Raw genomic sequence first — 22,936 nt, 5'->3', positions numbered from 1 at the left:
TCTGCAGGGGATTTCTCAATCAATGTGAAATCCACTTTGAGCTTCTACCTGGCAATTTCTTCAGTGACCGTACCAAAATTGCCTATATCATCTCCCTTCTCAGTGGCTCAGCCCTTGACTGGGCATCACCTTTATGGGAGAAGTCTGATCCCCTGCTATCCTCCTATACTGACTTTGTAGCTACATTCAGGCGCATCTTCGACGAGCCAGGCCGGATAACATCTGCTTCATCTGAGATTCTCCGTTTACGCCAGGGAACACGTACTGTGGGACAGTATCTTATACAGTTTAAAATCCTGGCATCCGAACTGGCATGGAACGACGAGGCCCTGTATGCTGCATTCTGGCATGGCTTATCAGAACGCATCAAGGATGAGTTAGCTACCAGAGACTTGCCCTCTAAGTTGGATGAGCTAATTTCTCTTTGCACGAAGGTTGATCTACGTTTCAGAGAGAGAGCAACTGAGCGAGGAAGATCATCTACTCCTAAATCTTCTGCTCCTCCTCCTCGTCAACCATCTCCATCCAAGGATGAGCCTATGCAAATTAGTCGTTCCCGTCTATCTCCCGCTGAGCGCCGAAGACGTCTCTCTGAGTCTCTCTGTCTCTACTGTGCAGCTCCGTCACACACTATCAATGCCTGTCCCAAACGTCCGGGAAACTCCAGATCCTAGCTCGCCAAGGAGAGGGCCGGCTAGGAGTAATGATCTCCTCTCCATCTCCTCATGACTGTAACCTCCCAGTGTCGCTCCAAATTGCTCAACGTTACAGGAACGTCATTGCCCTCCTTGATTCCGGAGCAGCTGGGAATTTCATAAACGAAGCTTATGTTAAACGGTGGTCCCTACCCACCGAGAGACTGTCCTCGTCCATCTCTTTGACTGCCGTGGATGGCAGCAAGATTTTTGACGCAGTCATTTCCTTAAGGACTCTTCCAGTTCGTCTGAGAGTGGGAGTTCTTCATTCTGAGTATATTTCTTTTTTAGTGATTCCAAGAGCCACACATCCAGTGGTTTTAGGCCTTCCATGGCTCCGTCTCCACAACCCATCAATTGACTGGACGACTACGCAAATACTGGCATGGGGTCCCTCCTGTGCTGAGACTTGTTTAGCCAAAGTTCTTTCTGTTTGTTCTTCCTTCCCCAGGTCATCTGATGTTCCGCCTCCTCCATATCAAGACTTCACGGACGTGTTCAGTAAAGCCTCTGCTGATATCCTTCCTCCTCATAGAGAATGGGACTGCCCAATCGACCTCATTCCAGGGAAGGTTCCACCGCGAGGCCGAACTTATCCGTTGTCTCTGCCTGAGACACACTCCATGGAAGAGTACATCAAAGAGAACCTGGCGAAGGGTTTCATCCGACCATCTTCTTCTCCAGCCGGCGCAGGCTTCTTCTTCGTTAAGAAGAAAGACGGTGGTCTGCGTCCGTGCATCGACTACAGAGGTCTGAATGATATTACCGTCAAGAACCGATACCCTTTACCCCTGATTACCGAGCTCTTTGATAGAGTTAGTGGTGCAACTATTTTCACAAAGCTGGACTTGAGGGGTGCCTACAATCTCATCCGAATCCGTGAGGGTGACGAGTGGAAGACCGCCTTTAACACCCGTGACGGACATTATGAGTACCTCGTCATGCCCTTCGGATTGAGCAACGCTCCAGCAGTCTTCCAGCACTTCGTGAATGAGATTTTCAGGGACATCTTGTACCGCCATGTCGTGGTTTATCTAGACGACATCCTCATCTTTGCTAATAATCTCGAAGATCATCGTTTCTGGGTAAAAGAGGTTCTTTCCCGTCTCCGTGTCAATCACCTCTATTGTAAATTGGAGAAGTGTGTGTTTGAAGTTAAAACCATTCCGTTTCTAGGTTACATTGTTTCCGGTTCCGGACTAGAGATGGATCCTGAGAAACTCCAAGCAATCCAGAATTGGCCTATACCCTTAAGCCTCAAAGGGGTCCAGAGGTTCTTAGGGTTCGCCAATTATTATAGAAAATTTATACGAGACTTTTCCACCATTGTGGCGCCTATCACTGCATTAACCAAGAAAGGTGCTAATCCGTCCAAGTGGTCCGAGGAAGCTACACAGGCCTTTCACCTTCTGAAGCAACGGTTCATCTCTGCACCAGTTCTGAAACAGCCCGACACCGACTCTCCTTTTATCTTAGAGGTAGATGCCTCCTCCGTTGGAGTAGGAGCAGTGTTATGCCAGAGGGCCAAAGATGGACATCTACATCCTTGCAGTTTCTTCTCCCGGAAGTTCTCCCCAGCTGAGCGCAACTATGCCATTGGCGATCAGGAGTTGCTAGCCATCAAGCTCGCTCTGGAGGAGTGGAGATACCTGTTGGAGGGAGCTTCCCACTCAATCACCATACTTACCGACCACAAAAATCTTTTATATCTCAAAGGCGCACAATGTCTGAATCCTCATCAGGCCAGATGGGCACTTTTCTTCTCTAGGTTTGACTTTAAACTCCAGTTCTGTCCGGGTTCTCAGAATCGTAAGGCCGATGCCCTTTCCCGCTCATGGGAGCAAGAAAATGAGTCCGAGTCTGCAGACAAGCATCCTATTATTAATCCGTTGGCATTCTCCACGGTAGGGATGGACTCTACGCCTCCACCAGGGAAAAGTTTTGTTAAGCCAGTTCTAAGGAAGAAGCTCATGCATTGGGCCCATGCTTCCCGTTTTGCTGGACATACAGGCATTCAGAAAACCCTTGAATTTATTTCTAGGTCCTACTGGTGGCCAACTCTGAAGAAGGACGTTATGGAATTTATTGCCTCCTGCCCAAAGTGTGCCCAACACAAAGTCTCCCGCCAGTCGCCTGCGGGGCAACTGGTTCCATTATCTGTTCCCCGTCGACCTTGGACCCATTTGTCAATGGACTTTGTTTCCGATCTACCTATCTGCAACAAGTATAATACCATCTGGGTGGTAGTTGACCGGTTCACCAAGATGGCACATTTCATCCTTCTCACCGGTCTTCCGTCAGCTTCCAAGTTGGCTCAAGTGTTTATACAAGAGATCTTCCGACTTCACGGTCTTCCTGAAGAGATCATCTCGGATCGTGGAGTACAATTTGTAGCCAAATTTTGGCGAAGTTTGTGTCAAGCCCTCCAAGTCAAGTTAAAGTTTTCCACGGCTTACCATCCTCAGACCAATGGTCAAACCGAGAGGGTGAATCAGGACTTGGAGGCCTTCCTCCGTATATATGTGTCTTCCTCTCAAGATGACTGGGTTCAACTCCTTCCTTGGGCCGAGTTCAGCCACAACAATCAATACCATTCTTCATCTTCTTCTACACCATTCTTCATTAATTATGGATTCCACCCTAAAGTCCCAGAATTCCAACCGCTTCCCGCAACTTCTGTTCCAGCCGAGGATGTCACCTTGCGTCAGTTTTCAAATAACTGGAGGAACGTCCGCGCAGCCCTGCTTAAAGCCTCATTCAGGTATAAGAAGTTTGCCGATAGGAAGCGTAGAGCGGTTCCTGCTCTCAAGGTGGGTGATCGTGTGTGGCTGTCCACGAAGAATTTGAGGTTGAGAGTTCCCAGCATGAAATTTGCACCTCGCTACATCGGACCCTTCAAGATTGAACAAGTCATCAATCCTGTTGCCTACAGGTTACAGTTACCATCCTTCTTGAAAATACCCAGGACATTTCATGTTTCTTTGTTGAAACCGCTGATCCTGAATCGGTTTCATTCCGCACTTCCTCCAGCTCCCAAAGTTCAGACTCAACGGGGAGTCGAGTACGAGGTGGCCAAGATTTTGGACTCACGTTTCCGTTACGGTCAGTTACAATACCTCATTGACTGGAAGGGCTATGGTCCTGAAGAACGCTCTTGGACCAATGCCTCAGACGTCCATGCTCCTGCCTTGGTCCGAAATTTCCACGCAAAGTTTCCTTTAAAGCCTAAGAAGTGTCCTGGGGCCACTCCTAAAGGGGGGGGTGCTGTCACGATCCGGGTATCTGGACGCCATTACTTACCCTTCAGATGCCTCCTAAGGCTGGCTCAGCGTTCCAGGACCGGATCCCGCTGTTCCTGAGTTTCCACATGCAGAATGTCAGAGTGGTGATTTCATCAGCCGCGGCCTCCGCTGTGCCCGCGTGGTTAAATGTGCGCTTGTCAGTCTGGCGTCTCCTGTCTCCTGTGGCCGGCGTCACCATTACTGTTTCAATTCTCACATGGATTACAAACCAAACTTCCCTCCAAGTGTCTGCATGGGTGCAGCCATCTTGGATTTTGTCATCTGATCATTTCCACCAATCTGCTGTCTGTATTGTTGATTTGCATAATTGCCTAGCCAACCCCTTCCTTGCTGCAGGTATAAGTAAGCTGTGCCTGAGCAAGGAAGGCGTCAGTGCTTTGGTTGTCTAACCTAGTTCCAGTTTGTCTCTCTCCTGTGGTTGTCTTCCAGGTTCCAGCTCCTGTCTCCAGACTTCTGCTATAGAGACCCGCACCAGCATTCCATCTGCGGTGTAGCCTGACTCTCTGATCCATTCTGGACTCACCTGTTTCCAGCTACAACAATCACCTGCTTCCAGCCCAGCTTCCAGCAGTGTACAGCTTCTCTTAAAGGGCCGGTGTCCTTTCTGCAGTTTACCACTCTCCACCGGTATTATTATTTCACCGCTCTCAAACAATCACCTGCTTCCAGCCCAGCTTCCAGCAGTGTATAGCTTCTCTTAAAGGGCCGGTGTCCTTTTCTGCAGTTTACCACTCTCCACCGGTATTATTATTTCACCGCTCTCAAACTCCAAACTTCATTATTATTTCATCGCTCTCAAGTTCGTTTATTATTTAACTGGTTCCAGCCAGTATCCACTCCGTACCAACAACAGTCTGGTTCCAGCCAGTATCCACAGCAGCCGTTTTACCTTCAGCAGCCCAGCCTTTCCTGGAACATCAGCTGGTACGATCCTGGGTTCTCTCCATTGCTACAGTCAGGCCTGGTAAGGACTTTCCAACTAGAAGATTATAAGAACTGTCTCACACTACCAGTGCCTGTGGCCCTTGCCACCCTGTAGTACCCAGGAATTGTATTTATCCTCTGTTGACTTTTATGTTTCCTTTTACTGCTGCTGTGTTACGGAGTTTGTCATAATAAACGTCATTGACTTTTATCCTGGTTGTCGTGGTCACGCCTTCGGGCAGTTATTCTACATGTTACTTACATGTCTAGGGGTCTGATACAACCTCCCAGGTTCCGTTACATCTCAGCCCCTACAACTGAGGCTGCCTCCCGTCAGCTCAGGCCCTCAGTTGTGACATGGTGGCCACGTCTCAAAGCCGATGTCCAAGAGTTTATAGCAGCATGTCCTAAATGTGCCCAACATAAGAGTCCAAGAAGTTCTCCACCAGGTTTATTACATCCATTATCCATACCCAAACAACCATGGACTCATATCTCAATGGATTTCGTGACCGATCTACCTCCATCAAAAGGGCGAAATACCATTTGGGTGATAGTGGACCGATTTTCGAAAATGGCACATTTCATTCCATTAAATGGGTTACCATCAGCCCCTTTACTAGCCAGATTGTTCATCTCTGAAATCTTCAAGTTGCATGGCCTTCCTCGAGAGATTATCTCTGATCGGGGAACACAGTTTGTGGCCAAGTTTTGGAGGTCGCTTTGTTCATCTTTAAATGTCAAGTTGAATTTTTCTTCTGCATATCATCCTCAGACAGATGGACAAACTGAGAGAGTCAACCAAGACCTTGAAACATTTCTCCGGCTATATATATCGTCCTCACAGGATGACTGGGTTGACTACCTTCCACTGGCAGAATTTGCTCATAATAATCTCTTCCATTCATCTTCAGAATCTACGCCCTTTTATATTAACTTCGGCTTTCATCCTCGTGTGCCAGAGTTCCATCCATTGCCAGCCCTAGAGGTTCCAGCGGCAGATCAAGAGCTTCAACGTCTATCTAGAATCTGGAGTTGTGTACGTAAGTCCTTGGTCAAAACTTCCGCTCGTTATAAATCTTTTGCAGATAGAAAACGTAAAGCTGTACCGAATTACAAAGTGGGAGACCAAGTTTGGATTTCTACGCGCAATCTCAGGTTCAAAGTTCCTTCTAAGAAATTTGCTCCCAAGTTTATTGGTCCATTTCGCATTGTAAAGGTACTCAACCCTGTGTCATACAAAGTCAAGTTGCCACCGTCTTTGAGAATTCCTAACGCCTTTCATACATCTTTACTGAAGCCTTTGATTCTCAATAAGTTCCGTACTACCCAGTCCAAATCTCCTAAAGTTCACTCTTTGCAGAATGAGGAATTTGAAGTTAAAGAGATTGTGGACTCACGTTCCCGATATGGACGTCGACAGTTTTTGGTCGACTGGAAGGGTTACGGTCCGGAGGAGAGATCCTGGGTTTTCTCTGAAGATGTTCATGCTCCAAGACTGGTACAGAAATACTTCTCCAAAAATCCTGACAAGGTTCAAAGGTGTTCGGAGACCACCCGTAGAAGAGGGGGTACTGTCACGAACCGGTCTCTTACCTTTGCGGGTTCTGGGGTTCATCCGTTGCCAGTGCGGTTGCTCGCGGTGCTGTGCGCCCGTGTGGGGACGCGGCGTGATCGGTGGCACAGGTAATGCAGAATCTGGGAACTGTGAGTGCGGGGACCAAATGGCCTAAGGCACTGCGGTGTGTCTGCTGTATAGGAGGTGGCCATGTTGGAGACCAAATAGGTAATACAGAGCACTTGTGAAAACACCTGTGGGCAGGTGTAAGCCAATCCCGTGCTTGTGCTGCCTTTAAGTAGGCTGGGATTATGTTACTCTGGGCCAGTGCTTTGTTGTATCAACGCTGTGCTCTAGCTCTGAGCTCTCTCCGTGCATTCCTGTGTGATTCCCGTGGTCCAGATATCGCCTCCGTTCCCAGAGGTCCGTCTGCAGCCTTCACTGCTAAAAATCCACCGGCTCCCCGCTGTGCTGTCAGTTAATCACGCACCTACTGGTAACAATTGGATTCCCAGAGTCTTGCATGAGGAAACCCTGTCTGCCTGCTTTCAACCATACAGAGTTTGGAGGATTCCACTACCCTCAGCTGTTCGTTTGTTCTACTCTGCATTTAAACCGTTCATCACCTTGTCATCTGCTACAGTTTTCACAGTGATCTCCGGAACTCGCAAGTAACCCAATTAAGTACTTTTATTTTCTATGTTACCATAAACAAGGATAATTCTTCATAGCCTCTCAGTTAACTCTTAAAACTTCATTGCAAATCCTTACAGTTATTTCTTCATGTCTGCATTACCCAGTTAAACACATTCTGCCGTTCAGCATCAAAGCTTGTTTATATTTGGACAATTCAACATTTATTCATCAGCTTGTTTCATATACAGTTCCATGAACATTTCTTTTATTTGTCTTTGAGATTCATCCTGCATATTATTTCTGCCATTCCTGCAATACTTCAGTATAATATGATGATTAACAACTTGTCATTTAACTCTTTACTGAATTGTTATTTTTAATAAATATATGAAATGGAACTTTCTTCGTCCTCCCTGCTTTCTTCATACCCCAGCACCTACACCTGTGGTTGGTCCCGGGTTAACGGATTCACAAAAACACCCGGACCTGACAATTTGGAACTCTACCCTCAAATTTTCCATCTCTCTTTCATTATTTTGGAGCCTCCAACATATTTCTGCAGTTTCTATGAGTGGAAATGTTACAGGGTTTAGATCTTTCACTTCTGTTAACGAACCCACCATGCTGGGAATAGCTTCAATATCAGGTTCGCGTAACATCAATTTAGGAATTGGCTCTCATATCTCATATAGAGAACTTTCCCTGGGTAGATACATTTCAGAAACAACTTCAGTATTGAAATTTTGCACCTTATCCCCCCACATATACTAGTGGAACTTCATAAGTTCCTTTATTACACAAAGGGTCAGGGATTGACTACTGAATGTACATGGTGTCAACAGGAGCAAGGTCCTGGGTTTCCAAAACCTCAAAAGAAGCAATCTCTTGCTCAGATAAGACTCCCAGTCTAGGATGGGCTCTTGCAGGACCTCCATGCCCTGGAACAGCAAAACCAACTGCATGGGCATTAGTGCCTGTGAATGCTCTTCCTCTGAGGTAGGGACCGTATTTCCACTTTCCATGCAGAGGCCTTTCTAGTGGCATAACTGAGTGCCCTCCGTGTCTTAGGCAGTAGCAACTCTGCATTATTCTATAAAACGGACCCTGTCTACAATTTGTTTCAGGAACCAGCACATGGGTAATTATACACTGCAATCTTCGTAAGCTATTTACTATGAGACTGTGATAATCTATTGCGGGACTTTTTCATTTAAATAGACACTGGGACGCCAGTGTTTCCCAATTTAATTTCTACCAAATAGAACTAACAAATTAGTTTTAAATACATTGTTTGCTATATCAACTGCTGTTTTTAATACAGATTAGATAATTGTTGCAAACTATATGTTACTTGTTTGTCATAATTTGTTACTTTTAGAAGATTGAATATAAAGTGGTTATATATATTTGGAGTCTTACTGAGTCAATTACTTTACATGACAAACTGCACACTTTAGTCTGATACAGTGTCTTTAGCGCAGAGTAATCTTTTCTTTTTTTTTTTAACAATCCTTAATGCTGGCAACCTAGCAAGTTGCCTTTACTCAGCTGCTATACAACACTAGTCTAATTAAGGTATATTCATTATCAGCGCCGGATAAGAACTAGTCTGTGACATCTGTCCAGATTTGTTCTTTTATTATGTGTCTTCTACTCTGCCTGTAACTACCGTCACCTCCCTGAAGGAACCAACAGATAAGCATGTGGAGGGTTGCTTGAAGTCTATTTACATTCTTACAGGTGCTGTGCATAGACCTACCATAGCGGCTTCTTGGGCTGCAAAAGCTATTGAAGCCTGGGTTCAAGAAGTTGAAGTGGAGCTACATTATAATTTTTCTGATAATGCCAGACAGTGACTTTAATATATTACCACAGCCTCTCATTACATATAGGAGGCGGCCTCTGATGCTGGTGTGCTGGCAGCCAAAGCGTCTACTACGTCCATTCTGGCTCACCGGATTCTGTGGTTGCGGTCCTGGTCTGTGGATCTGGACTCTAAAAGACCTTGGAGGTGATCCCTTTTAAGGGAAACATCCTTTTTGGGGAAGATCTGAACAAGATTGTTGCTGACTTAGCGTCTGCTAAAACTGCATAATTGCCAAGTACTAATCCTTTGGCTCCGAAGGCAAAAGTACCACCTTACGTTCCTTTCGACTTCCAAGTAAATCAAAGGGTCAGGTGTACCCGAAACAGGCTCGCAATTCCAAAACCCCTAAGCCCAAACCTAAACGTTCCTGGGCTGCCCGTCAGCCTGCTTCCAAACCAGACAAGCCTGCTTCATGACTGGGTGGGCCTCCCCCTGCGGGACCCCACGGTGGGAGGCCGACTTCTGCGATTCGCCCAGGTATGGTTACAGACCACTGCAGATGCCTGGGTGAGGGAAGTCGTCACTCACGGATATGCCATCTCTTTCGAGAAACGTCCCCCTCACCAGTTTTGCTCAACAAATATCCCTTCGGATCCGTTAAAAGCAAAAACTCTATATTTGGTGGTACAATTCCTCCTGGAAACAGGAGTGATAGTGCCGGTGCCTCTGGCTCAGAGAGGCAGGGGGTACTATTCAACGCTGTTCCTAGTTCCGAAACCAAATGGAACCTCACGACCCATTCTCAACCTCAAGTTTTTGAATTTTTGAAGGTTTCCAAATTCAGTATGGAAACTCTTCGCTCTATTGTTCTGGCCTTGGAGCCCAAGGACTATATGGTATCCCTGGACATTCAGGATGCTTACCTACATATACCTATTGCCATGTTGCATCAGCAATATCTGCGGTTTGCTAGTGGCAACCTACATTATCAATTCCAGGCCTTGCCTTTTGGTCTGAACATGGCTCCGCAAATCTTCACCAAGGTCATGGAGATCATGACGGCCCTTCTACCCCGTCAGGGTATCAGGATCCTGCTGTATCTGGATGACTTGTTGATCCTGGCGAACTCCCCAGAGGTTCTCCTCCATCATCTGGAACTGACGGTCCAATTCCTGCAAGCCCACAGGTGGCTCATCAACTGGAAGAAATCCTCGCTGGTTCCTGCTTAGAGAATGGTACACATGGAGGCGTTACTGGACCCACACACCCAACGGTTGTTCTTGTCTCCGGAGAAGGTACTGAAACTTCAGGACAGGATATGATGCTTCCTCTCTCGCCCTCGTGTATCGATAAACTCGGCGATGCAAGTACTAGGCCTTATGGTGTCGGCTTTCGACATGGTATATACTACCATTCTCCAGCTTCATTCTCACCCTCTGCAGAGGTTAATCCGTTCCAAGAGGGATGGCCTGCCTCACCGGATCAGGTCTCACATGATTTCCATGACTCCAGAAGTTCATCTGTCTCTGAGCTGGTGGCTCCAGCACCAACGACTGAGCAGGGGTTGACCCTTCTGGATCTCTAACTGGGTCCTCATAACGACGGATGCCAGTCTCTGGGGTTGGGGCGTTGTGTTGGAGCAACACTCTCTCCAGGGTCGGTGGACCAGGGAGGAATCTCTCCTTCCTATAAACATTCTGGAGTTGCGGGCAGTGTTCAATGCTCTGAAACTGGCCCTGCCTCTGGTACAGAATAGGCCTGTTCAAGTACAGTCGGACAACTCCACCATGGTGGCGTACATAAATCATCATGTCGGCACTAGAAGCCGCATGGCAATGATGGAAGTGTCAAAGATTCTTCTATGGGCGGAACGCCATCTGCCAGCCATATCGGCAGTGTTCATTCCGGGGGTCCTCAACTGGGAAGCAGACTTCTCAGTCATCAGGACATATACGCCGGAGAGTGGGGCCTCCATCCAGAAGTGTTTCAACTCCTAGTGAACAAGTGGGGCCTATCAGATGTAGACCTGATGGTGTCTCGACACAATCACAAGGTTCTGGTCTGCGGATCACGAACAAGGCATCCTTAAGCAGCATTCGTGGACGCACTGGCAATTCCATGGAACTTTCGGATGCCATACGTGTTCCCTCCTGTGTCACTCCTGCCCAGGGTAATAAGGAAGTTCAAGCAAGAAGGAGGATTACTACTTCTAATCGCTCCAGTGTGGCCAAGATGGCATTGGTTCTCAGACCTGCAGGGTCTCTCGATAGAGCGTCCTCTTCTACTTCCGCAACGCCCAGACATCCTCATTCAGGGCCCTTGTGTCTACCAGGATCTGGCCCAACTGGCTTTGACGGCGTGGCTCTTGAAGCTTCAGTTCTGAGGGCCAAAGGTTTTTCTGAGGCGGTCATTCAAACTATGTTGAAAACCTGTAAACCGGCTTCGGCTCGGATTTATTATAGGGTCTGGAATTCTTACTTCACCTAGTGTGCGGATAAGAATTATGATGTATACAAGTTCAGTACTACCAAACTTTTGGCTTTTCTGCAACAGGGACTTGGGCCTTCGTCTGGCCTCCCTCAAGGTTCATATTTCAGCCTTGTCGGTATGGTTTCAGAGAAAAATTGTGACTTTGCCTGACGTTCATACTTTCACTCAGGGTGTTTTACGGATTCAACCTCCTTATATTCCTTCTGTGGCTCCTTGGGATTTGTCGGTGGTTCTGGATGCCCTACAAGAGTCTCCGTTTGAACCTCTTGAGTCTGTGGACCTTAAATGGCTAACGCTTAAGGTTTTATTTTTGCTGGCATTTGCCTCTGCTAGAAGGGTTTCAGACTTGGGTGCCTTATTCTGTTTGTCACCCTTTCTGATTTTTCACCATGACCATGCAGTTATTAGAACTCGCCCTGGTTATCTGCCTAAGGTGGTGTTGTCTTTCCACCTTAACCAAGAGATTGTGGTTACGGCCTTTATCTCTCCTGAATTGTCCTCCAAAGAACGGTCTTTGGACGTGGTTCGGGCGGCTCTCCGTATATATGTGAAGAGAAACGCCTCTCTTAGGAGAGCTGATTCTCTCTTTGTCCTTTTTGGTTTTCACAAACGTGGCTGCCCTGCAAATAAGCAGACCTTGGCCAGATGGATTAGAATGGTGATTGCACATGCTTATAGTATGTACAGGCTGGACTTCCAGCTCCTGCTACTATTAAGGCCCATTCTACTCGGTCTGTTGGACCTTCTTGGGCAGCCCGCCGTGGCGCGTCCCTTGAACAATTGTGCAAGGCGGCTACGTGGTCCTCAGTGAACACGTTCATCAGGTTCTATGCCTTTGATACTTCCGCCTCCCAGGATGCTTCCTTTGGACGCCGGGTTCTTGTGCCCGCTACAGTGCGTCCCCTCCCATGAGGAACTGCTTTTGGACATCCCGATGTTATTCCCTGTGGAATACTAGTGTACCCGGCTGCAGAAAAAGATTTATCGTAAGACTTAACATTGTTAAATCTCTTTCTGCGAGGTACACTGGATTCCACAGGGCGCCCACCCTGACACACTTAGCTTCTTTGGGTTTGTATGGCATTAGCTGCTGGTACCTTCTCCTGTCATGAGAATGTGGTTATCTGTGGATACTAACTACTGTCATCTCTTTTACCTGCTACTGCATTGGACTGGTTAACAAAACTGAGCTCCAGTGCATGGAGGCGGGGATTTAGAGGAGGCGGTGCAGTGCATCTTGGGAACAGTCAAAGCTTTAGTCTGTTGGTGCCTCGGATCAAGATCCAACTCTACACCCCAATGTTATTCCCTGTGGAATCCAGTGTACCGCACATAAAGATATTTAACAATGGTAAATCTTACCATAAATCTCTTTGTTTTAGTACAGATTAAGCTTTAAGCAATGCACTTAAATATAGCCAGTATATAGTGGTCACAAATACCCGTACGCTGGTAGTGTGGGGGGAAAAACAACCTTTCCCCCTTCAGGCAGTTAAAACCAGAACTCAGGAATTGCTGGGATACATAGTACCACAGACATTTCTCTATTTAAACAGAGCCACATTTAAAAAAGGTTTCAACTTTGCTTCATTGATCTTAACAACTCACTCTACTAGCTTTTGCAGACACAGGTAAAACAAGCTTAGAAATGTAATTTAGTCATAAATTATCAGACGCTTGCAACCCCTTAGAGCTAGTCATAACTGGCTCTTTCAATGGAAGGTGTTAAGTAGGAAAGACAGAAGAACAGTCGATGCACCCTGTTTAACCCCTTCCCTTCCAATGCAAACCTTTGTACCACAGTCAAACACATTCAGATTAAACAAAACATATCACTCATTTTTTCCCCCACATGGGGTTGGTTTTAACCCATTACTTCAACCCATTGCTGTCCATGACTTCAGCGTGGTTTGGAGTTCACTGGTATGTGTGCCGCTACCCTGTTTGGGCGCCATTTGTGACAGAAGTGTTCCTAGAATGTTGCTTTGTCTGCCTGCCACAAAAATCCCACTAACGACCAACTCCAGGCTTGAACAAAAACAACAAATACCTTTTATTCAGGTTGCTTAAGGTTACACATTATAAATGTATTTATTATTTATTAACAGTTTCTTATATAGCGCAGCATATTCCAATGCGCTTTACAATTAGAACAACAGTAATAGAACAAAACTGGGAAACAGTAATAGAACAAAACGGGGGAACAACAGACAGACATCGAGGTAGGAAGGCCCTACTCGCAAGATTACAATTTATACATCACTGTACTTAGCATAAACAACCAGGGAGGATAGGCCCTGCCTCACTCACTTTCTCTTAATAAGGAATCAGTAGCGGTTCTTGCCACGGGCAAGCAGGCTTTTTGCCCGGGGCGTTGCTACCCTGAGGGCGCCGCCGTGGCAAGAGCCGCTACTAATGACCCTCCCTCCTTCCGCGCTCCCTGGCTCCCGGCTGCAGCGAGCGCCGTGTGCACCCACTGCAGCCGGAGTCGTTGACTCACGCTAGAGGTAAAAATTGACCTCTAGTGTCAGTGGCTGCGGCGCTGCTATGGGAGAGACGTCATGAAGTCTCTCCCATAGAGAGGAGCCAGCGCCCGGAGACAGCAGCAGCTGCGGCAGCAGCGGTCCGGAAGCAGGAGCGAGGCAGGTAAGTATTGTGATTTTTCTTTTAGGGTTTCAAAGCGGCACTACTACAGGGGACACATACTGGGGGCACTACTACTGGGGGCACATACAAGGGGCACTACTACTGGGGGCACATACAGGGGGCACAGCTACAAGGGGCACTACTACTGGGGGCACATACAGGGGGCACAGCTACAAGGGGCACTACTACTGGGGGCACAACTACAGGGGGGCACTACTACAGTGGGCACTGCTACAAGGGGCACAGCTACAGGGGGCACAACTACTGGGGGCACAGCTACAGGGGGCAAATCTATTGGGGCAAATCAACTGGGGGGCACAACTACTTGGGGCAAATCTGGGGGCACAGCTACTGGGGCATAACTGTGGCCATGCCCCTCCCCTATGAAGCCACGCCCCTGTTTTGCGGCGGGGGGCGCACCAGTGGAAACTTTCGCACTGGGTACCACAAGGTGTAGAACCGGCCCTGTAAGGAACCCTTCAGGTCCCGTCATCATGACACTAGTGCCCCAGTCTTTCGGATTCCACTGTCCTTAGCAGGCCTATTGATACTTCCAATAAAAGAAGACCCATACCTAGATTGCGCAATAAAATTCACCAAGCAGCCTAGTTTAAACACAAAGGAGGACAAACACAATCTCTTAATCATACCTCCCAACTTTGCTGGCATCAAAGGAGGGACATGGCATACCAAAAAGGGCGTGGCCTACAAAAAGGGGGCGTGGCCTCACGGCAAGTGCCGTGGTCGCAATACACATACCCATTTTCGTCATTATGGAGGTATGGACAGCGCTGTGAGAGCTGTTGGCCGTGCCCCCTGTCCCTCTCTGCCAGGAATAGACGCTGTGCGCATGCGCACAGCGTCTATTCACCGCCGCTCTCCTCAGAGCAGCGAGTGACAGGGAGGGATCTCCCAACTGCCCCCCCACTCGTGGGACACTGCGACCCGCGGGTGGGACAGCGGGACAGACCGTGAAAAACTTGGATCTTGTTTTATGTGCCGCACAACCACCAAGGCAGGGATAGAAAACGAGTTTTATGGAAAGAACTTACCTTTGTTAAAACTCTTTCTACGAGGTACACTGGGCTCCACACGGAATGGACAATGGGGTGTAGAGTAGGATCTTGATCCGAGGCACCAACAGGCTCAAAGCTTTGATCTTCTTCCCAGAATGCATAGCGCCGCCTCCTATATCACCCCGCCTCCCTGCACAGGATCTCAGTTTTTAGTTAACCAGTCCAATGCAGTAGCAGGAAAAGAGACGACAACGGTTAGTAACCACAACACCGCATTCTCACAACAGGAGACGTGTCTGCGGCTAATGCCATACCAACCCAAAGAAGCTAAGTGCGTCAGGGTGGGCGCCTTGTGGAGCCCAGTGTACCTCGCAGAAAGAGTTTTAACAAAGGTAAGTTCTTACCATAAAACTCGTTTTCTGCTGCGGGGTACACTGGGCTCCACAAGGAATAGACAATGGGGATGTACTAAAGCAGTTCCTTACGGGAGGGGACGCACTGTAGCGGGCACAAGAAACCGGCGTCCAAAGGAAGCATCCTGGGAAGCGGCAGTATCGAAAGCATAGAACCTTATGAACGTGTTCACAGAGGACCACGTAGCCACCTTGCACAATTGTTCAAGGGTCGCACCACGTTGGGCCGCCCAAGAAGGTCCAACAGACCGAGTAGAATGGGCCTTAATGTGATCAGGAGCAGAGAGACCAGCCTTCACATAAGCATGTGCAATCACCATTCTAATCCATCTGGCCAGAGTTTGCTTGTGAGCAGGCCAGCCCCGTTTGTGAAACCCAAACACAACAAAAAGAGAATCAGATTTCCTAATAGGAGCAGTTCTCTTCACATAGATACGGAGAGCCCGTACCACATCCAAAGACCGCTCTTTGGGAGACAGATCTGGAGAAACAAGTGCCGGAACTACAATCTCCTGGTTAAGGTGGAACGAAGAAACCACCTTAGGTACATATCCGGGACGAGTCCTAAGAACCGCCCGGTCATGGTGAAATATCAGATATGGGGAACTACAGGACAAGGCACCCAAATCTGACACTCTTCTAGCTGAAGTAATAGCCAGCAGAAACTCCACCTTAAGGGAAAGCCACTTAAGGTCAGCTGAACCAAGAGGTTCAAACGGAGACTCTTGTAACGCCTCCAAAACCACCGACAAGTCCCAAGGAGCCACAGGCGGGACATAGGGAGATTGGATACGCAACACGCCCTGAGTAAAGGTCGCAATTTTTCTCTGAAACCACACCGACAAGGCAGATATTTGAACCTTGAGGGAGGCCTAAGTCCAGGCCCTGCTGAAGAAAAGCCAACAACTTGGCTATACTAAACTTGGAAGCGTCATAATCGTTAGATGCGCACCAAACAAAGTAAGAATGCCAGACCCTATAGTAAATCCGAGCCGAAGCCGGTTTCCGGGCCCGCAACATAGTTTGAATGACCGCCTCAGAAAACCCTTTAGCCCTTAAGACGGAAGCTTCAAGAGCCACGCCGTCAAAGACAGCCGGGCTAGGTCCTGGTAGACACAGGGGTCCTGAACGAGGAGGTCTGGGTGTTGTGGAAGTAGAATTGGACGCTCTGACGATAGGCATTGCAGGTCTGAGAACCACTGCCGTCTGGGCCACGCTGGAGCTATGAGAAGCAGAATTCCTTTTTCTTGCTTGAACTTCCGAATTACCCTGGGCAGGAGTGACACCGGAGGGAACACGTATGGCAGCCGAAACCTCCATGGTACTGCCAGCGCATCCACGAATGATGCTTGAGGATCCCTTGTCCTTGCTCCGAAGACCGGAACCTTGTGATTGTGTCGAGACGACATCAGATCTACATCTGAAGGCCCCACCTTTCCACTAGGAGTTGAAACACTTCTGGATGGAGTCCCCACTCGCCGGCATGCATGTCCTGACGACTGAGAAAGTCCGCTTCCCAATTCAGGACTCCCGGAATGACTATTGCCGATATGGCCGGTACATGGCGTACTGCCCACTGTAGAATCCGTGAGACTTCCTTCATTGCTAGGCGGCTTTGAGTGCCGCCTTGATGATTTATGTAAGCCACTGTGGTGGCGTTGTCCGACTGTACTTGAACAGGACGGTTCTGAATTAAATGCTGGGCTAGGTTCAAGGCATTGAAGACCGCCTGCAACTCCAGAATATTGATCGAGAGGAGGGACTCCTGTGTTGCTCCAGCACCGCGCCCCAACCTCTTAGACTGGCATCTGTCGTCAACAGGACCCAGTCGGATATCCAGAACGGACAGCCCCTGCACAGTTGTTGGTCCCGGAGCCACCAGAGCAGCGACAGACGGACCTCCGGAGTCAATGAGATCATTTGAGACCTGATCCAGTGAGGCAGGCCATCCCATTTGGCTAGAATAAGCCTCTGGAGAGGGCGAGAGTGAAATTGAGCATACTCCACCATGTCGAATGCTGACACCATGAGGCCCAGCACCTGCATTGCCGAATGTATCGACACTTGCAGACGAGATAGGAAGCAACGAATCCTGTCCTGAAGTTTCAGGACTTTCTCCTGAGACAGGAACAACCGCTGGTTGTAAGTGTCCAATAGTGCTCCCAGATGCACCATGCTCTGAGCAGGGATCAAGGATGACTTCTTCCAGTTGATGAGCCACCCATGGGCTTGCAGAAATTGGACCGTCACATCTAGATGACGCAGGAGAAGTTCTGGGGAATTTGCCAGGATTAACAAGTCATCCAAATACGGCAGTATCCTGACCCCTTGACGGCGGAGTACCACCGTCATCACCGCCATGACTTTTGTAAAGACTCGCGGAGCCGTTGTTAAACCAAAAGGTAACGCCCGAAACTGGTAATGGCAGTTGCCAATAGCAAATCTGAGGTATTGCTGATGAGACACTGCTATAGGAATATGCAGGTAAGCATCCTGTATATCCAGGGAGACCATTAAGTCCCCAGGTTCCAAGGCCAGAACTATAGAGCAAAGGGTTTCCATCCGGAACTTGGAAACCTTCACAAACCTGTTCAATGTCTTGAGGTTGAGAATGGGCCAGGAGGACCCATTCGGTATCAGGACAGCGGAGAATAGTTCCCCCGGCCCCTCTGCGCAAGAGGCACCTGTACTACAACTCCTGTATCCAGGAGGGTCTGTACCACCGAATGTAGAGTGTTTGCCTTTGTCTTGTCCAACGGGACATCTGTCTGGCAAAATTGATGAGGGGGTCGGTTTTTGAAGGCTATGGCGTAACCTCGAGTGACGACTTCCCGTACCCAGGCATCTGAAGTGGTCTTCAACCATTCCTGGGTATACCCTAGAAGCCGGCCCCCCACCCGGGGATCCCCAGAGGGAGGCCCGCCCCGTCATGCGGCAGGCTTATCTGTCTTGGAAGCTGGCTGACGGGCCGCCCAGGCTCTTTTGGGCTTCGGCTTACCAGGTTTGGAAGTGTGGGCCTGCTTGTTGTACGCCTGACCTTTTGCTTTACCTGAAGGACGAAAGGGGCGAAAGGAAGTACCTTTAGCATTCGACACAGAAGGAGCAGTACTTGGCAGACAGGCAGTTTTGGCAGTAGCCAAGTCAGCCACAATCTTATTTAAAACCTCTCCAAACAGAATATCTCCCTTAAAAGGGAGTACCTCCAGGGTTTTTCTAGAGTCCAGATCCACAGACCAGGATCTCAGCCACAATATCCGGCGAGCCAGGACTGACGTAGAAGAGGCCTTGGCTGCCAGGATACCGGCATCAGAAGCCGCCTCGTTAATATAACGAGAAGCTGTGACAATATAAGACAAGCATTGTCTAGCATGGTCAGAGGAGATTTCAGCATCTAACTCCAAGGCCCATGCTTCAATGGCCTCTGCAGCCCAAGTAGCTGCAATAGTGGGCCTTTGTGCAGCACCCGTGAGGGTGTAAATCACTTTCAGACAACCCTCCACACGTTTATCCGTAGGCTCTTTTAGTGACCGGTAGAGCTGAGGAAACCACCATCCTAGCCACATGTGAGTCCACTGGAGGAGGCGTTTCCCAATTCTTAGACAGCTCCGGCGCGAGGGGATAGCGAGCCAGCATCTTCTTTTGAGGCACAAATTTTATACCCGGGTTTTCCCAGGGTTCCTGACGTATATCAATTAGGTGGTCAGAGTGAGGTAAAACTTGTCTAATCACCTTCTGACGCTTGAACCTATCTGGTTTCTTAGGAGGAACGGATGACTCGGGATCATCCGTAATCTGTAAAATTAACTTAATAGCCTCCAAAAGATCAGGAACATTCACATGTGAACCACCCTCCCCATCAGCCGTATCTGAGTCAGAACCTGTGGGGTCAGTGTAGTGCCATCTTCATCCGACGAGGTGTCAGTGACAGCAGTGGATTGTGAGGAGACAAGCGCTCGCTTAGAGGACCCCTTGGACGCAGGCGAGCAACGGTCAGACTTTTTAGAAGTCAGGGACTGGTTCAACTTCTTTATTTGAGCAGATAAATCGTCCGCCCACGGCGGATTAGCTGTAGGGACCACAAACGGTTGCACCGGCATTGGGGGTCCCATAGGGGGTGTTAGTTTATGAACTAGCGTATGCAAAAGCGTGGAAAAAGCGGCCCACGGCGGGTCATTATTTGTCCCCGTTGCCACCGTCCCACTGGGGGGCAAGGAGCCCCCAGAACCAGAGCCCAAAGCTGCTATATTCTCCTCATAGGTATCTGCGGCTTCAGCAACACCGGCAGTGTGTTCAGCCCCAGAACCGTTACCCTCAGAAGCAGACATGATATAACTTGCAGTATCAGGTAACACAGTACAATTTGTCAGCAGCACAATACCTCTAGCCCAAACCCCTGTGCAGTGTAGTCAGCACCAGCAGAGATAAAGGAGAGATATGGTGACTAAATCACAGAGAAAAATACGTAATACAGTATATCTTTGTGAAAATCCTATATTAGATAAAACCTGACGCACCAAGCCCCCTCAGGTTATAGAATATAGGGATAGCAGGTTGAGTGAAAGACACGAAATGTACACCACTCAGCTATCAAATGCACACACAAATAGTCACAGTCTGTACAATGCAGAGGTTATTACTAACAATAATACTGCACTGGACTAGCTTACACAGCTATATAACAATAGATTTAACAGTACACAGTAAGAACTGGATGTATATCACAGGGTAATTGCATACCCGCCAACATCTTACAAAGAAAAATCGGTACAAATCCGAAAAAGGTGCGTGGTCACGGGTAAAGGGGGCGTGGTCACATCCCTTTTCCTATACTTTCAATGGAAGTTTGGAGAGCCAAAAATCGGTACAGACCATAAAAAAAAGGTACTGTACCTATTAAAAATAAGATTTTACTCACCGGTAAATCTATTTCTCGTAGTCCGTAGTGGATGCTGGGAACTCCGAAAGGACCATGGGGAATAGCGGCTCCGCAGGAGACTGGGCACAACTAAAGAAAGCTTTTAGGTCACCTGGTGTGCACTGGCTCCTCCCACTATGACCCTCCTCCAAGCCTCAGTTAGGACACTGTGCCCGGACGAGCTGACATAATAAGGAAGGATTTTGAATCCCGGGTAAGACTCTTACCAGCCACACCAATCACACCGTATAACTCGTGATACTATACCCAGTTTAACAGTATGAAAACAACTGAGCCTCTCAACAGATGGCTCAACAATAACCCTTTAGTTAACAATAACTATGTACAAGTATTGCAGACAATCCGCACTTAGGACGGGCGCCCAGCATCCACTACGGACTACGAGAAATAGATTTACCGGTGAGTAAAATCTTATTTTCTCTGACGTCCTAGTGGATGCTGGGAACTCCGAAAGGACCATGGGGATTATACCAAAGCTCCCAAACGGGCGGGAGAGTGCGGATGACTCTGCAGCACAGAATGAGAGAACTTAAGGTCCTCCTCAGCCAGGGTATCAAATTTGTAGAATTTTGCAAACGTGTTTGCCCCTGACCAAGTAGCAGCTCGGCAAAGTTGTAAAGCCGAGACCCCTCGGGCAGCCGCCCAAGATGAGCCCACCTTCCTTGTGGAATGGGCTTTTACTGATTTAGATGCGGCAGTCCAGCCGCAGAATGCGCCAGCTGAATTGTGCTACAAATCCAGCGAGCAATAGTCTGCTTAGAAGCAGGAGCACCCAGCTTGTTGGGTGCATACAGGATAAATAGCGAGTCAGTTTTCCTGACTCTAGCCGTCCTGGAAACATAAATTTTCAAGGCCCTGACTACGTCCAGTAACTTGGAATCCTCCAAGTCGCTAGTAGCCGCAGGCACCACAATAGGTTGGTTGAAGTGAAAAGCTGATACCACCTTAGGGAGAAACTGGGGACGAGTCCTCAATTCCGCCCTATCCATATGGAAAATCAGATAAGGGCTTTTACATGACAAAGCTGCCAATTCTGACACACGCCTGGCTGAAGCCAAGGCCAGTAACATGACCACTTTCCACGTGAGATATTTGAGATCCACGGTATTAAGTGGCTCAAACCAATGTGATTTTAAGAAACTCAACACCACGTTGAGATCCCAAGGTGCCACTGGGGGCACAAACGGGGGCTGAATATGCAGCACTCCTTTCACAAACGTCTGAACTTCAGGTAGTGAAGCTAGTTCTTTCTGGAAGAAAATCGACAGAGCCGAGATCTGTACCTTAATGGAGCCTAATTTCAGGCCCATAGTCACTCCTGCTTGTAGGAAATGCAGAAATCGACCTAGTTGAAATTATTCTGTTGGGGCCTTTTTGGCCTCACACCAAGCAACATATTTCCGCCATATGCGGTGATAATGCTTTACAGTCACATCTTTCCTGGCTTTAATCAGCATAGGAATGACTTCCCCCGGAATGCCCTTTTCCTTCAGGATCCGGCGTTCAACCGCCATGCCGTCAAACGCAGCCGCGGTAAGTCTTGCAACAGACAGGGCCCCTGCTGCAGCAGGTCCTGTCTGAGCGGCAGAGGCCATGGGTCCTCTGAGATCATCTCTTGAAGTTCAGGGTACCACGCTCGTCTTGGCCAATCCGGAACCACGAGTATTGTTCTTACTCCTCGTTTTCTTATTATTCTCAGTACCCTTGGTATGAGAGGCAGAGGAGGGAACACATAAACTGACTGGTACACCCACGGTGTCACTAGAGCGTCCACAGCTATCGCCTGAGGGTCCCTTGACCTGGCGCAATATCTCTCTAGTTTTTTGTTTAGGCGGGACGCCATCATGTCCACCTGTGGCCGTTCCCATCGATTTACAATCAGCGTGAAGACTTCTGGATGAAGTCCCCACTCTCCCGGGTGGAGGTCGTGCCTGCTGAGAAAGTCTGCTTCCCAGTTGTCCACTCCCGGAATGAACACTGCTGACAGTGCTAGTACGTGATTTTCCGCCCATCGGAGAATCCTTGTGGCTTCTGCCATTGCCATCCTGCTTCTTGTGCCGCCCTGTCGATTTACATGGGCGACTGCCGTGATGTTGTCTGACTGGATCAGTACCGGCTGGTGTAGAAGCAGGGATTTTGCCTGACTTAGGGCATTGTAAATGGCCCTTAGTTCCAGAATATTTATGTGTAGGGAAGTCTCCTGACTCGACCATAGTCCTTGGAAGTTTCTTCCCCGTGTGACTGCCCCCCAGCCTCGAAGGCTGGCATCCGTGGTCACCAGGACCCAGTCCTGTATGCCGAATCTGCGGCCCTCTAGAAGATGAGCACTCTGCAGCCACCACAGCAGAGACACCCTGGTTCTTGGAGACAGGGTTATTAGGCGATGCATCTGAAGATGCGATCCGGACCATTGGTCCAACGGGTCCCACTGAAAGATTCTGGCATGGAACCTGCCGAAAGGAATTGCTTCGTAAGAAGCCACCATCTTTCCCAGGACCCGCGTGCAGTGATGC

This window comes from Pseudophryne corroboree, chromosome 2, assembly GCF_028390025.1.
Source record: "Pseudophryne corroboree isolate aPseCor3 chromosome 2, aPseCor3.hap2, whole genome shotgun sequence".
In the NCBI taxonomy this organism is placed as follows: domain Eukaryota; kingdom Metazoa; phylum Chordata; class Amphibia; order Anura; family Myobatrachidae; genus Pseudophryne; species Pseudophryne corroboree.
Note: the sequence above shows the minus strand (reverse complement) of the source record.